Raw genomic sequence first — 14,212 nt, 5'->3', positions numbered from 1 at the left:
AAATTTATTACAACTTTAACTTTTTCTTACCCAGCATGATTCTCTTCACAATCCTTTCCGTCATTGTTTTGCTGCCGGGTAACTTATCAATGGCCTTGATCATCTTTGTATCCGCTTTCCACTTGTCTTGCAAGTTCTTAGCGTGACTGTAATCGATATTGTGTTGTTTAGCGTTCTTGTCCAAACGATTGTGCCTGGATCGCCTCATTTCAGTCTCTTGGCCAATTTGGTCCCAGGTCCCATGTACTGTTCCCAGGCCGGTGAAATTCAATCCCCGTGTCTTGCCCAGCCATTTTTGAATGTCAAAACCACGTCCACGTTGGCGATACTTGTGCGTACGGGTCTTAGTTCGTGTCATAATCGTGTTTTAGATTTCTTCTCAGTTTCTTTCCTTTGGGCCAGTCTTCCCAACCACTCGTAGGTTTTAAACGTTTGGCTTTGTTTTTACATTTGCCCTTGCCTGTGCGCTTGTCTTTGTGGGTACCATCATGACTTCTTCTTCTGTCATTCTCAAAATGTTGTTGCAGTAGCATTTCGTAGCTGTCTTGCCAGTAACGGAGTTCAGTCTCTTTCTTTCTTCTCGAGTTTGAGCGTCAAACTGGCTGTCGTGTCTTTATCTCGACTGCAATTCGTACACAGAGTAATAGAATCTCTGGGTGGTGTGGTGTCTCTGATAGTATGACACCTTTCACACAGGTCCTCAAACTTAAGAGCTAAATACTCTTGATCGAGGTTCTCGTACTTCCTCTTCCAGTACTGCACATTGTCTTTCAATTGTTCCACTCTTTCGTTGGCTTGTTGTAATAACTTGACCAATTTGCTCAAGGTGTCTTTGGGTTTGGGGACGAAGTCGTAACCTTGTAGTAGATAACCGTGTGCATCTCAGGTGTTTAACATCGACATGCTTGGAACACGTCGTTCAAACCTTGCCAGAATCTGCTGTCTTTTTGTTCTTGGAGATGTTCTCTTCGCCTCTTGACTGAATTTCTGCGTTTCCCCACCTCGCGTAGCGTTGTCTTATAGCGATGCGGTTTTGCCATGGTGATTGGGTGAACGGGAATTCTGTTTCGTAATAGATTGAGAACCATTTCACTCACGGCATTGATTTGATCTGCATTAGAATGTCTAACATCTGTCCCCTATTCCGAATGGCCTCTTTGAAAATAGCCTCCATGAAAGGGCATTGTCTGCGTAATTGAATCATACTTCCCAAGGTGCAAGACGTCTGTTGTAACTGCCTGTGACACCCTTTGCACCCATTCTCTTATACCGTTTGTCCTTTCCGAGCTTGTAACCGATATTGACTGCATTCTTGAGAACAGTAAACAGTGCACCTCCACGTTGTCTGTTATTAGCGGAGCTCCGGCGGCCCGAAGGGCCGTAAGGCGGAGCCCCATACTCATATAGGAAAGAAAAGGAAACCCGTGAGTTGATTTTCTCAATGTTATCATGGCTAGCGGTATTGTTCGTGGGCGCGTACGCACGACGACGACGACGACGGCGGCGGAGTTGCCCAACATGGCGGCCATACCCCAAATAATAGGTTGACAGAGACATGCAGCCTTGGCTACCGTGTACTTCCTTGATATTGGATATCCATGTTATGATCAATTGACACCTGTCAAAACAAGGTATCCGCTGACCAGTATCACGTGACCATATCGCGGGCTAAACTTTACAGTTCCTCGAGGTCACGTGTTTTTTGAAGTTGACCGCTGACCAAGATCTCGTTATCGATTGGATCGCGGGCTCGTATTAGGTTAGCTTGCTGGAAACAGGGCAGGATTGTTCGGAAGCCGGTTTACGCTAACCCAGGATTAAAAGTTAACCGAATTATAACTTTTCTTCTATGCAAATGTTTTTTACTCTTTTGTTTTGCGTATATGGTGATTATTTAAACTCAAAACAGAAGGCCAAACAATATACAGAAACCTCACCCCACAGTTACAAAACTTAAATCAAAATTCTACCTTTTTCTGGGTTAGCTTAATCGGGCTTTGAACAACCCGGCCCAGGAGCTACGCTTTTAGGCTGGCCTAAATCTATATATTATAGTAATTCACATTGTCTCTGATTCCTTTTCCTGCGTGACCCGCTAATTTCAAAGCCAGCGTAACAAAGGTAGGTGAGGGTCCCGATAAGAACGTAGTGTCTCCTTCGGCGATCTTGTCTACCACTCGATGTGTACGTCGTGCCAGTGCTCCACCTCACTGTTTACTTCTTTTCTTGGTCTTTGGTTTATTTTTCATCGTCGACGTTTACGTGAAGCAGCTTCCAAACCCTTTTTCACACCGTAACTAGCTGCACCAGAGATTCCTCCTAGAACCGCTGCCTTGCCTGCTGCTACTAAAGCCGGAATGAGAGCTGCTAATGGTAACAATCCCCCTTTTTGTGCCTTCCTATGTCTCCTTGGTTTTCTACGAACTGTTTGTCTGCTCTTCATGACACATACTACCACTTTCACGTAAGTGCCCCCGCTTTTAGCGACGTGGTCGTAGCGAAAGCGTTGTTCGTATTCTTGCACGCACTTGTCAGATACAGGGGGTGTGAAATCAGTGATTGTGTCATCCAAGGTTTGCATCTTGATCAAGAATCCGTCAAACTCCTCCACCGGAAGTCCTCGCATGTAGGTTCCCAATTCGATCAAAGCTTTCTCGTAATTGGTGAAGGCAAAGCAAGACATGTTGATTTTGAACGGAAACTTTATGAAGTCGTTTTACCCCTTAATCACAGTTCCAGCGGCGGTTAAACAGGCAATCAGGAGACTGTCTTCCAAGACGGATCCTATGACGATGACTGCTGGCACGATGATCAATGCCAAAGCGTTCAAACAACTGTGGCACCACTTTAAGTGGTAAAACATCTGGCGATGACACCACCACTGACGGTGGTAAAAGGCAAACAACCCATCCAATCGGTACAACAAATCTTTGTTTACCAACTGGGCGCTTTTCTTGGATCCGTTCATTAGAGATACAATAGTGATTGAATCTTGGGAAAAACTCATCACGATGTCTCGATGAATTTGTGACATCGCATACATCCTTCGTCCTTTAAAAGGTGGCTGAGAATCCTTTGATCGTCCAGACTGCCAGGATGTAAATCCAAGACCATGTATCCAAACAGACGTTCTGTCAAAGGTTGAAACGTGTCTTGTAAAACTTGCCATTGGGTGGGAAACGCCTGTAACAGTAAATTTCTCATGCCTAATTGATCTCATGGATTCTTGAAGGCAACGATGTAGTGGGCGTTTCTGGAAATACTCTAGGCATATCTCCCTGGCAGAAACATGTCTTGGCACAAGTAGAGCACTGTGACGTTCTGATGGTGAGAATGTTTGGTGAACAGATCCAACACCCGTTCATTGTCTCCTCCTTCAGCCATTACATCGTCCAACACGAGTGATCCGCCTTTAGGAGACCATGTTTTTAATTGATCTGTGTCAGGAACGCCTTCGTGAAACTTGATCCCCTGTTCTTTCATGGGTTGAAACCAGTCTTGCCACACCCCGTAGCAGTAATGTATTTGGGAGGGTGGGGAATGAAACAAATCGAGGTTGTTTAGTAAAAGTTTGGTGGTGAACAACGTCTTGCCACACCCTAAAGGACCTACCACCAACAGACTGGAAGGGATTTGAAATCGAAAAGCCTTGCGTCGTTCCATGAGTCCAAATGACCAAAGGGGCATGGGCATGCAGCTTTTGATACCACGTGGAAAAATTGACCCTGCAGCGAATCAAGTGACAGTCGAGAAGACTAACCATTGTACTACAAGAACATGTTTTCAATCGTATTTTAATGTCAAACCAACAATCATTACACTAAATGTCTCACACAGCAACGAGAAGTGTCTTGGTGATGTTTCACTTTACACACTTTATCCCATTCTAACTCATTCTCGATCAACTTCTTTAACATCTGGCCTACTTTGTGATCATTTTCTACATAATCATGTTTTGAGAAACACCTCAAGAACTCATTCATGCTTTGACCTTGATTCATGCTCTGTCTTTTAAATAGTACAAGGCGTAATCGCCACAATTTTTACTGTAAATCGATTGCAGAGATTGTCCACTGTAAATGACATATTTCCATTGACTTTTTAACCAGTCTTGCAGGGGCTCTGTTGTCTCGTAAGACTCCAAAGGTAGGGCGTAACTGTCCATCACCTCGCACACATTCCCACTATGGGTCCAAAGCACCAGCCATTGTCAGCCCGGTCTATGGTGTGGATCCGTGTTCACAATGTACCCACGAGGTTCATTCTTGATCGGCCAACGTGGTAATCGATCGCAAGCCACCGTCCCATAAAAGTAGGGTTTCAAGATGGCATCCGCTGTCGCCGAATGATTCAGTTGTACGTTATTCAACACCGGACTGTCCAAACATCCGTTGGCTGCATTGTCAAATACAAACAGTGTGCAATTCTTGCCTTCTCTTCAGACCATGTTTCCTTGATGTTTGCACAAAACAACCTGTGGCTTGTAAGAACCGATAGTAATATAAGAAATATAAGTAATGTGAATCATTAAGTCGTTGAGAATTATACGAAAGTATGCACCAGCATTATGAAACAGCGTGTGGTAACTAGTAAAAAAATATTGTAATGAATAGCATTGTTTTTTTGGTGGAAATATAGCTAATGTGAAATTATTAGCGTTTTTTTTTCAAGTAAGGTAGAAATCCAAGAGGTTATTGTAAAGACTATAAAAGGGGTTAATCGTGCCTAAATAATATCATATGCATACAATAGGGGGAGGGGAAAAAGTTTTCTGCAACGTAAGTACTGTAACTATATCCAAGTAAGTAGTAGATAAATGTTGTACTGTAGCATTGTATTATAAGTATTTTTCATTGTAAGTGGTGCTTTTTTTTGGTCTGTTATTGTGGAAATAAAGTTACAAAAGGTTCAACAAAAAAAAAGAACCGATAGCAACCTCTCAGATCTTGGGTACCATCGTTTTGCACTAGTTCCAGGGTCTCGTTAGGGAACTCTTCTCCTCTCACCAGTTGCCTGATGTTACTCACACCAAACTTTTGAAAACAGAATGGGTCACGTGCCACATTACCATTGAAGGCCTCTGAAAGCACGAGTCCAACGATGACTCTGTTAGGAATTCGGCCTTGAAATAAATTGTTACACTCGTATCTTTGCTGGTTCCCTTGCATGTTGAAGGTCCTAATTCTACTTCTTATGGTCGCGTAAGCCACTATGGTTCTGTTGACGTTCATTTTTGTCATTAACTCTCGGTAGACGCTGGGGTTGAGCCTTACTTGACCCAGTTACATTCTTACTTTGACCTCTTTGTGTGTCAATCTGCCAGCTACATTCACACCATTCAAGAACAAATTAGGAGAACTGAAGTACATCTGGATTCCAATCTATCATTTTCCATCCGTGTAATTGCCTTGTTCTGCTTTCATGAGTTGAATTGAAGCTTTTTGGGCAATGCTTGGAAAGCCTCATGTCCATCTCCATCCGTGTTTGTGTTGTTCGCAGTCAATGGCGTTGGAAAGTCCAGGGCATTGTACCAACCTTAAGGTTTTAGCACAGTTTCTCCATCATCTCTGTTGTAGTTGAGTAATGTTTCCAGGTATGCTTTGTAATGATAGGTGTCGGTTTTAGGACTGATCAAGGTACCATTGAGTCTCACACTGATCTGTTTGAACAAAGTGTGGGCCAAATTGTTCGTGGGCCAGAGCCTCGTGGCCTCCACAACGTTATCACCATTCGCCAGTTTAAGTGCCAACTCAATCTCAAAGAAACTTCGACTGTGGTCCACGTAATCTTCTTGAGGATCCACTTGGAATTCCACGGGTTTGATGCCTGTCATGTAGGTCTGAATGGGTACGATGCGATAACTGGACATGCTGAGATCAGTGGGTGGAACGGTGAACAGGTTCAGTTGAGGATTCAGGACTGATTTGGAACCCAGATGTAACAACCCACCGTCCATCAAGATATCCGTCATTTTTTTCTTCTCCTACTTTGTCTTGTCGCGAAGATGTGATCCCAATCGTAGCCAACAGGTTTACTGTCCTCAGGGCCAATCCATCCGCCTTTTTGTACCTTTCGCTGACGTTTCGAGGTTTGTGGGAACCCTTCACAACTTAACGTTGACATCCCTTTTCTAGATTTGACGAGTCTCGAGCTTCTGGAGTAGATGGGATTCATTAGTCGCCAGAGATGTCATTGAATTTTCGCTTGATGTTTCTATCTAGGACTTCGTAAGCTTTACGTTGCACTGCTTGTTTAGCGCTCCGTGTTGCACCCTCTTTCGCCTTTCGAATGCGATTTCGGACGCCGCAACCGCTTTTTAACCCTTTCAGACCTCCTATAACACTCACTTTCAGCAGTTCTTGAACGAAGCCACCTCCGTCTTGTGGGTCAGGTTTGAAACGTGTTACTTCCACCGTTCATGCTCGTTTGAAGTGAAGGGTGAATCGTGTTTCCTTCACCAAATTCGGTCAATTCACCTGTTGTCTCCGACACTTGCGTCTCAATAATGTCCAACAGGGCCTTGCGCAACGGAATATATTGAATGTGGAGCGGTTCAAAATAGTGACTTCCATCCCCTGTACGTCGATAATTGACCTCTCGCAATAGATCCGTGACTTGATTTCCAACCATTGAACTTCCTCCCACGTCGGAATAAATGAACAAGAAACGTGATGTCGAACCCACCACGTTTTGAAAGGCTTTGTTGAGATTCGTGAAGCGCCAATTGCAAGTAACGCTCAGATGAAAAAGGTCTTCTGCTATCAGCCAAAAGATAGATTCGCCCTTGTCGTTTTTCAGATCGTGTGTCATCGTTTCTAAATTGGGTACCGTGTCTGTAAAAAACTCTTGACGTAAATTGGGTACCAAGTCATAATTTTCAGGGCTTCTCTCCTTCAACTAACCCATCTTTAAGGCCAACATTTTATTGATCTTCAATGCTGGTGAGTAATTGGAGCTTACGTGTGTCGCTTTGTTATCCGTCAGCAGATCATCTCCATCCCAACGAAATTTCAGGTACATTCTCTTTCCATCGGGTGCTGTATAGCTGCTACCGAGATGGGGTGCTTGGTAATTCAAGATGGGCCGCTGCTCGAAATATGTCACCATACTTTTCATGAAACCAACACCATCAATGTACTCTACCACGGTTCAGAGATCTTTCGGATCATAGTGGGCCCTACCAAACTTTAATGCACCGGAAGGATATTTCATAATCCAATCCATGGTAAACAGGATTTCATTATCGTCGACCAACTTGGGGAGATGCACTTTGACATCTGGTAACGAGATGCTAATCAATCTATCTTTCCAACTCGACCCTTGCAACCTGATGGGGTGGGGTAATCGAATCTTGAAATAATTGCTTTGGTTCTGTGGAAGCTCTGCGCGGTTGCTGTGACTAGGCAAGGTGATGTAAAACTCCTCATTCATCCTCAAAGCTTTTTCACGTCCTTCTTATCAATACAACTGTGGTATTTATCTGACCAACTGTTCCAACGTACAAGCAATTTATTCCCTTTTCGTTTCAACACTTTTTCCATTCGATACAAATCGTTGTCCGATACGGTGACTTTCTGTAAGTCTTGAAAATAAGGTCCAAAGGTGTGTCATCTATCTCTTTGATTTTGTAAGTGACCACACTTCCAGGGATGACCGTGGATACTATAAACACTTCTTCCGTCCAGCCCGGCAGTTAACCTTTCTTAAAGGTTCTAAACTTCTTACTGAGTCTCACGGGATCATTTACTTTAAACTTTGGCTTGAGACACTTGGCGTTCAAACGTTTGGCGTACAAGTTGTTCCACACTTCTTGTCGATTACTTGCAGTCACTTTGTCGGGGACCATCTTGATGCTGCGATGATACGATCGATTGTAACCCAAGACCAAGTCCTGCAACACGGTTAAGAACGTCAATGTATTCTTGATGGTAAAATATTGATACAATCTTTCTTTCAAGGTGCGATTGAATCGTTCCACGACGCTGGCTTCGGTGTCTCCACTGGTAGAGAAATGACGAATGTTTTTCCTTTTCATCAAAGCTTGGGAGTGTTTCTTGTCAAATTCTTTGCCGTCGTCCGTTTCAAGATTCTGAGGTTGTCGACCTTGACTCCGTTTCAAAATCTTCTCAAAGGCGATTGTCACGTCTTGGCCACTCTTGGTCTTGACGGGTTCCACCCAGCCGTACTTGGAAAACACGTTGCCGACTGTCAACAGATATCTGTAACCGCGATTGGATTTGGGAATGTTGATCCTTTCGATCAGATCTGCCACCCATTGTTCGTCGGTACCAAACACCATCACGGCAAGGGTCGGAAAATGTCGTCTTCGGGGTTTGTGCAAGGTATAACCCAAATCATGCTCCAATGTCTCTCGAACTTTTCTGACGGGTAATTTTTGAGCTCCTGCAAAACGAGCCACATCCCCCAAACTACCAGGAGAGGTCGGATCTCCATAGGTCGTTAACAGAGTCACATAGGGATTCTTCTTTTTCTTTTTACTCTTCATAGCACTGCCAGTCTGTAAAGACATTGCCTCCAGAGGTCTGGGTAACGTTCACTAATTGTCAGAAACCACTCAAATGACTGAGATTGATGTTTCAACCACAAGATAAAGACCACAAAACGAAACACGTTTTTACTCACATCAACGACTTCAAATTCTTTCAAGGGATCGTCGACGGGATGAAGGGGAATGACTTTACCCTTTCCGTATTTCAAGTAAACCACCTCACATCTGTCACACAGTAGGGACCAACTCTCACGACTACACATGGTTAATGTTCAAATGATTTTATTTTTCAACTTACACACTCCTATATACAATGTCGTCCAGGACGTCATACATCATTTTAGTAGTGGTATGGGCTAGTCCAGTACGGATTTGACAGGTATTGTGATGCAAATGAAAAAGTATTGTTATGGAAAGGAGTTCTATTGTTTTCTCGAGTTTGACGTATCCATGGTAACCAGAAGCCCCGCCCCCTTTGACGTCATTAATCTCGTTTCCGTGTTGACCGAGTAAAAAGCCTGGTTTCTAACATAAACAAAGTAATCACGCAATTTTAAAGTTAACCATTAACTTTAATGTCAAATGTTTCCCTAAAATTACAGGACAGAGCCGTGTGCAACTCCCTAGTGGATTGCGCTCAACTTATGAATGAAACTATTTACAAAAATGTTTACAAATGGCACAACAGCTCAATCATGTCCACGTCCTCATTTGTTATTCTTTCATAGCCATAGGGATATGTTTTGAAGGTGTAGGGATCTATCACTCGTTTTTCGTACACAAGCTGGTACTTTTTCGTCTGAGAGACTGTGGTCAGTGAGTACTCTTTGGAGCTTCGGACGATGTGATAAGGCTTGTAAATATCAGTTTGTCGCGTTTTCTCGAGAGGGCGTTGAATTTCGTCTAAAACATTTTGCCGCAACACTTGATAATTTAACTGCTTGCTACCTTCACTGTTTAAAGAGATTCCCCTCACTTTGCATTCTTCTTTTTCTTTCTTCGTGAGGTAACCATAATTTTTCGGTCCCGCGGACGCAAATTCAGTGATGAAGTCGTCTTCTCCCAACTCGTCCTTGAAATCACCGAGAAAGTCGTCAAGGGGAGGATTGTTTTCATGAGGTAAACTGGAAAAAATAACGCTGTCGGTGTCTGTGTACTGTGCTCGTTCTTGTAGCATGTCCAGAGCTGCATACAAACGAAGTCGAGCCCAACATGTCGTGAAACAAGCGATGAAAATGTTTAGGTTTGGTGAGACAGGTTCGTCATTCGATTTCAGTTTATAGTGAATTTCAACGATGTCTTCAGACAATAAACTCACGTAGCAAATGTCATTTGCATCACTTTCATGGAATGCACTGAACCTCATAGGATCTCCGAACTCTTTGATTTGAGTTTTGTTGGTGCGCTGGCCAAACTTCCCCCACATGGAATTTAACATCATTTTTGCAAGGCTACGTTTGCCGGGATTCTTTTCAATGTTGTTGCGGTTGAGTTCGATGCCCTCTTTCGCTTTGTAGGATCTCAGATGTTCTTGCTGTTTGACGGGATCATCGTCTACATGAGCTGGTCAGCCGCTTGCCTCCTCTTTAATCTTTAACCATGTATTCACATAGTCTTTAAAGAGACCTTTCCTCGTTTCAGAAAAATGCCACACTTCGTGAATGTAAGTTATTTTGTAGCCCTTCTCAGCGGCTTTGTTCAGTTCGGGGGTACACCATGTACCTGTAATTTGTCTTTCACTGTCGCTGTGACTGCAAACCCAGGACCGTTGTAGCATTGGTTTTTCCATCTCTTCTTGTACACAGGCTCTACATAGCGGGAATGTTAGTTTACCATTTTCACGCAGCGGAAGTACTGGATGAAACAGTTTTTCTGGAGGTAAGATTGTGACGTTGGCAATCCCGAAGTAATTTTGGATGTCTGTGTCTTCCGGCTGAAATATAATTTCAGGGTGGCTGACAGGATACTCAGCATTCTTATTAATGAACGGATAGAGAGATGTAAAATCATAGTAATGAATCTTCTCTCCTGAGGCGATGTCAGCCAGATGATAGAGTTTGACAGCGTTTGTTCGTCCGCCGCAGAAGGCATCACGGGGATTTAGTGGCTCCACCAAATCGAGGCTGGCTACAAAGTTCCTGACGTCCTGCCTTTCTTCTTTCATTTTCCGCCAATCACACTCCCACATTTCGATGACGTTGTAACCTTTGTCACGCAAGAATTGTAGTTTTTCCTGGGTGCAGAGATATACGTCGGCAGTGCAGCGGTGCTCTAATATAAGGTGTGTTTCGGATCTGTTGGGATAGCATTTACGACAGCTATGCCAAAAGCAACCTTGAAATTCGTAGACGGTGTTCGTAGTTGCGTCGTAGCCGTCCACGGTGTAGCGACTGTTGGGGATACGGTATTCCCCATCATTTCCAACATGTTGAATTCTCCCACTGATCTGACTTTGTTGCCACAGTAGATATTCCATGGCAACTTTCGACTGATTTGTTTTTAGTCGCCAACCGTGGAGAGGCTCGGAAGCAATTGTGTTGGCTTCCATTCGGTTTTGTCGCAGGTCTCGATTGCATGCCGAAGCTATAGTAATATGACTGAAGGGGTCAAACTTTGTCTCTTTTTGAAAAAGCCGTTTGAAAGTAAGGCATCCCTCCTTCAGTAATTTCACGTCCGACTCGCAATATTCCAGCAATTCTTTCTGGAAATCGAACACTACATTCTCAGCTCTTTCTTTATAATGCCATTTCTCGAAGTCTTTACGGCCGTTGACAGACATTGATTCAGGCATGTAAAATTCTTTCTCGGGAATTGGTCCCACGTAGTCTTGATTTTCAGGCGTGTTAAGCAGGTGAGGAAAATAGCCCTTCTTTAACTCTCAATCCGAATGTCTTTGGAAATGCAAAAAGCGGCATTTGAAAAAATGACAGAGAGTCAATAAAGTTAATATTGTCAAAGGTTAATTGGAGAAGTTTAGCTCCATTTCTGATTTGATTGAGGACCCTGTGTTGGCGATGATATTCCTCCACGACGAAATAGGAGTCGTAGCCAGAAAAGGTATGGGCCAAAACAGTTACATTGCGCGTGTCTTCTTCAGTTAACGTATCCAGCCATTCCAGGAAATCGCGAATGCAATCTTCACCTTTGAAGTGGAGTGGACAATTATCATCCTCAGCTATTAAAAGATTAGGGATGTGTTTGCCAGTGTCTTGCATCGCCTCAATATCGAAGAAAACGAGAATGGGAGGCTTTTCATCATCATCATCATCATCATCATCATTACCATTATCCTCTGCTTCGGCTTCGGTTAGTCGCTTGCGTTTTTTCTTTTTCTTTCTCTTCTTCTTTTTTTTTTCTTTTTTCTCTTCGGTTAGCTCTTCCGGTGTTTTAGGTATCTGAATAAAGCATCGGTGGCTTGCGGCCTCTATGTACTCGTGGCAAGAGGGACAGTCTATGTAACCGCATTCATGTTCTTGTTGCTTCTTGACACCCACCAACAACTTTTTACAGCTACGACATTTGCGGCGTTGACTGCAAACACTGATGTTTTTGGAGTCAGTGGTTTTTCCCTTGTAGGATTTCGTCAGATGATTTTGAAAACAAACATCACCATAAAACATCCGCTTACAGGATCCGCAGGGTGTAGCTGGTGGTTGATTACGACACCTGGCCTCTGTAAAGTCCTCACATCCCGTTTGTAAGCAGGAAGAACAATGATCAGGGTTGTTTTCACAGGCGTGTTGACCTTCGTTATTGTAGGGTTTGAGACACCTTGCGCAGAAATAACTGTTACCAAAGAACCCAGGTAACGTAGTGATCACATTGTAGTGTTCATTATCATACAACAGTACCAATTGTTTTTCCTGAGGCTTTCCAAAAGAAGTCACACTATAACCTCGGGTAGCGTCCATAAGTAAGAGCGGATAATTGTTCAAGGACGGCGTCAATGCAAATCTAGTGAGTTCCTCGTAACCGCATTTTCCCATTTCTACATTAGCTTCTATATGCAGCTTGATTGCTTCATCTCTCTGGATAGAGAAACCTCTTCTGAAGCTGTTCCATTTAGGGTGATCATTCACTCTAGCTTTAGCTGTCACAATGGCGCGGGCGCAGCATAGTTCATCTTTGTTATCGATACTGATGACAGAACCTTTCAAACGTTTGAAAGTTTCTGGATTAGAATGTCCAGGTTTCAATTTTCGTTTCTGACCGCTACCGCGACGAGATGTACGAGCGTGTGTAAAAGATAATTGAAACGAATCATTCATTTCAAAGTTCTCGTTTGAGTTTAACACCTGTGACATTTGATGCAGCAGACTGTCGACACGATCGCTACCATTTAACCATTCCCCCGCCGGTAACCCTCGATAAGCATAACTGTTGACTAAGCGATTGCTGGCTAAATTGAAGTACACACGATCAGCGGCTGGTATCCTGTCTCGGAGAATCAAATTTTGGATTGTTCTATGTAATCCATCAGCAATTGCTGCTGCCAAGTTTTGTTGAGGTATAAATTGTCCCACCTGACGAATGTTGGAGGTGTAGTGACGCTCTCTAACGCCCATTTTTTTGCTGTGACTATCTACGTACGGGTTGAGTACAAATTCGAAGCGTCCAGGTTCTGTGGTAGCAAGACTTTCCCCCATTTGTTCTTGATTAGTGAGTTGACGTTCTGTAGCCTCGGCGACATTTGACAAAATCGTATCATCGATAGAGTCGTCAAGAATCTAAGAGAAAATATAAAATAAAATAAATAACCCGGTTCATCACACATTAAGTACACGAAATGTATTTTTGTTGCTACATATTTAATGGCCTCCAACAATTCTTCATCGCTTATATCCTCAAAGTGGCTTGACATGGGGCGAAAATCTTATCCAGAGAAACAAAAGTTTAGTCAACAGTCCACCATCTGCAAATGATTTCTATCTAGCGAGTCCCAACTTTATTGGTGTCGTTAACTAATCATATTACAGGAAATGTCAGCACTTTTCCAACATCCAATCATATTGCACAAAAACGACATCATATTTTCAACCACCAATCAAGTAACATATGACGTTATTGATCTATCATAATTACATTCACACGCGCAGACCACCCGAAAAGTTTACTTAGTTTGTTAATTTAATTTTCCTGTAAATGAATAACAATTACACAACTCGCATGAAAACAAATGCCTTCATTAGTCTTTAAGCGTCCGTTCAATTCGCCTTAAAAGATAATAGCCTATTCAGTTAAGCTAACAGAGTCTAATCATTCAACGTTTAAGATAATAGTCCATTGTCACATTCTTGCGTTAAGTTTTCAACTCGTATGCAAATTTCGTTATCCCCGCGGCCAATGGGACAAATTATTTGCATCGCGCGCTAAACTTAAATTTAGGAGTAACGGTTCCATTGTAACTTTAAGGTTTATAAAATACGAGCGGACGAACGCTATAGCTTTGCTTATCCTAAATCCGTCCAGTGTTACTTGTGTTATACTGGTAGAACGTTTCCAAGTCCGTCAGCGAGCTATTCGAAATCAAAAGAACTTCATTTCAAAAACCGTAACCGCCTTCAAATTCCAGACCTGATATAAAGGATTACAGCGAGCTATTCAAAATCAAAAGAACATCTTTTCAAAAACCGTAACCGCCTTGTAAATCCGTCCAGTGTTACTTGTGTTATACTGGTAGAACGTTTCCAAGTCCGTCAGCGA

The 14,212-nt window shown here is 43.0% G+C and overlaps 2 protein-coding genes and 3 pseudogenes across 3 annotated transcripts in view; 1 reads left to right on the top strand and 4 right to left on the bottom strand.

Annotated features, from left to right (window-relative positions):
- The window catches only part of LOC145480087 (uncharacterized), a 337,189-nt pseudogene that overhangs the window by 171,195 nt on the left and 151,782 nt on the right, over window positions 1–14,212 (bottom strand). The window lies entirely within an intron of this gene.
- Window positions 1–14,212, bottom strand: part of LOC145480039 (uncharacterized) — a 206,449-nt gene that overhangs the window by 144,859 nt on the left and 47,378 nt on the right. The gene's annotated exons all lie outside the window — the stretch shown is intronic.
- The window catches only part of LOC145480020 (uncharacterized), a 202,077-nt gene that overhangs the window by 162,357 nt on the left and 25,508 nt on the right, over window positions 1–14,212 (top strand). The gene's annotated exons all lie outside the window — the stretch shown is intronic.
- LOC145468224 (uncharacterized) lies at window positions 3,007–3,693 on the bottom strand (annotated as a pseudogene).
- On the bottom strand, window positions 4,573–6,776 carry LOC145468212 (uncharacterized; annotated as a pseudogene).

Source organism: Orbicella franksi, chromosome 2, assembly GCF_964199315.1.
Source record: "Orbicella franksi chromosome 2, jaOrbFran1.1, whole genome shotgun sequence".
Taxonomy (NCBI): Eukaryota; Metazoa; Cnidaria; class Anthozoa; order Scleractinia; family Merulinidae; genus Orbicella; species Orbicella franksi.
This window is presented reverse-complemented; position numbering and strand designations above follow the sequence as displayed.